This window comes from Cebus imitator, unplaced genomic scaffold (assembly GCF_001604975.1).
Source record: "Cebus imitator isolate Cc_AM_T3 unplaced genomic scaffold, Cebus_imitator-1.0 Scaffold82, whole genome shotgun sequence".
Lineage (NCBI taxonomy): Eukaryota > Metazoa > Chordata > Mammalia > Primates > Cebidae > Cebus > Cebus imitator.
In genome coordinates this window covers 6,705,936-6,708,399 of record NW_016107397.1, presented here as the reverse complement: position 1 = coordinate 6,708,399, position 2,464 = coordinate 6,705,936, and the positions used below count along the sequence as shown (strand labels likewise).

The following is a 2,464-nucleotide window of genomic DNA, read 5'->3' as shown; positions in this document are numbered from 1 at the left end:
CTCTCACCCTGTCACCCAGGCTGGAATACAGTGGAAAGATCTTGGATTACCACAGTCAACCCCCAGGACTCAAGTGATGGAATCCCAAATAACTGGGACTACAGGTGCACGCCACCACCCCTGGCTAAATCCCCTATTTGTTTTTGTAGAGACACAATCTCACTATTCCCCAGGCTAATGTCAAACTCCTGGCCTCAAGTGATCCTCCCACCTCGGCCTCCCAAAGGGGTAGGATTATAGGTGTGAGCCCCACACCTGGTCATGCCTCTCTTTTAATTAACTTGGGAAGAGTCTTCTGATCCTTGTGGACTGTAATTGCAGGGAAAAAATAAAACACAAATCCACCCAAATAAGAAAAATTCTCTTTTATATACAGCTGCTTATAGATGCATAGAATATCTCTGGAACGAGATATAAGAAATTGACGATAGGATGGCTTTTGGAGAGTGGGGCTAGGTACCTAGGGAAAAGGGGTGTGAGGGAGACTTGTCACTGTTTACCCTTTTGTTGCTTTCAAATTTTACACTGTACGCATGTATTACCTACTCAAAATATGAATAAAAAATAAATTGGCCAGGCGCGGTGGCTCAAGCCTGTAATCCCAGCACTTTGGGAGGCCGAGGCGGGTGGATCACGAGGTCAAGAGATCCAGACCATCCTGGTCAAAATGGTGAAACCCCGTCTCTACTAAAAATACAAAAAATTAGCTGGGGATGGTGGTGCGTGCCTGTAATCCCAGCTACTCAGGAGGCTGGGGCAGGAGAATTGCCTGAACCCAGGAGGTGGAGGTTGCGGTGAGCCGAGATCGCGCCATTGCACTCCAGCCTGGGTAACATGAGTGAAACTCCGTCTCAAAAATAAATAAATAAAAAAAATAAATAAAATAAATTCACTCTGGCCAGGCACGGTGGCTCACACCTGTAACCCCAGCACTTTGGGAGGCCGAGGCAGGTGGATCTTGAGGTCAGGAGATCTAGACCATCTGGGCCAACATAGTGAAACTCCGTCTCTACTAAGAATACAAAAATTAGCTGGATGTGGTGCACACACCTGTAATACCAGTTACTCAGGAGGCTGAGGCAGGAGAATTGCTTGAACCCGAGAGGTGGAGGTTGCAGTGAGCTGAGATCATGTCACTGCACTCCAGCCTGGGAAACAGAGTGAGATTCCATCTCAAAAAAAAAAATAATAATAATGTCTATGGCTATACCACCCTGAACGCGCCCGATCTCATCAGATCTTGGAAGCAAAGCAGGGTCAGGCCTGGTTAGTTCTTGGATGGGAGACTGCCTGGGAATACCAGGTGCCATGGGCTTTAAAAATAAAAGATAAAGGAAAAAATAATAATAATAATAAATTCAATAGATTTCAAAAAGGAAATTTAAAAGATCTGAAGTGTGTGAATATAATTTATCATCTTTATCTTTTTCTTTTTCTTTTTTTTTTTTTTTTTTTTTTTTTTTTTTTTTTTTTTTTTTTTTTTTTTTTTTTGGAGTCTCACTCTGTCACCCAGACTGGAGTACAGTGTAGCAATCATAGCTCAATGTAGCCTCAACATCCTGGGCTCAACGGATCCTCCTGCCTTAGCCTCCTGTGTAGTTGGGACCACAGGCATACATCACCACAACCAGTTAATTTTTTTTGTAGAGACAGGGTCTTGCTATGTTGCCCAGGCTGGTCTTGAACTCCTGGACTCAAGTGATCCTCTGGCCTTGGCCTTGGCCTCCCCAAAAGGGCTGGAATTCCAGGTGTGAGCCACTGTGCCCACCCTAATTTGCCATCTTAATGAAAATAATAAAAACTCCAAGGAACGTTCTGGATCCCTTCAAGTACAAATGTCTCATGGCCCAAAAGAAATGACTGTTTTCTCTTAATTACGTCAACCTTGTTGACATTTTGCAGTGGGAGTGTGATAGTGTGGAAGGCACACCGGAATAGAAGCCCAGGAACTGCCACCCGCTGCTGCTAGCCTGGCCCCAGTTTAGTCACCAGTGGGCGCTGTGACGTAGCTAAGTCATTAAGCCTTTTTTCCCTAATTGTTCATCTGTACAATGAGGAAAATGAACTTTGTGTTCTCCATTCTACAAGTCCACAAGTCCACTAGGAGCCATAAAGATGTAAAGGAACAATATAGTACTTTATTTATTTATTTATTTATTTATTTTTAGACAGTCTCACTCTGTCGCCCAGGCTGGTGTGCAGTGGTGCTATCTTAGCTCAGTACAACCTCTGTCTCCCAAGTTCAAGGCATTCTCCTGCCTCAGTCTCCTGCGGAGCTGGGATTATAGGTACATGCCACCACACCTGGCTGATTTTTTTTGTTTTTAGTAGAGACGGGGTTTCACCATGCTGGCCAGGCTGGTCTCAAACTCCTGACCTCAAGTGATCCACCTGCCCCGGCCTCCCAAAGTGCTGGGATTACAGATGTGAGCCACTGGGCCCGGCTGGAACAAGATAGTACTAA

General features: G+C 44.9%; 1 pseudogene; it reads left to right on the top strand.

Moving 5' to 3' along the window:
* The first annotated feature begins 1,196 nt into the window (after nt 1-1,196).
* Nucleotides 1,197-1,315, top strand: LOC119472020 (annotated as a pseudogene).
* Nucleotides 1,316-2,464: the final 1,149 nt, after the last annotated feature.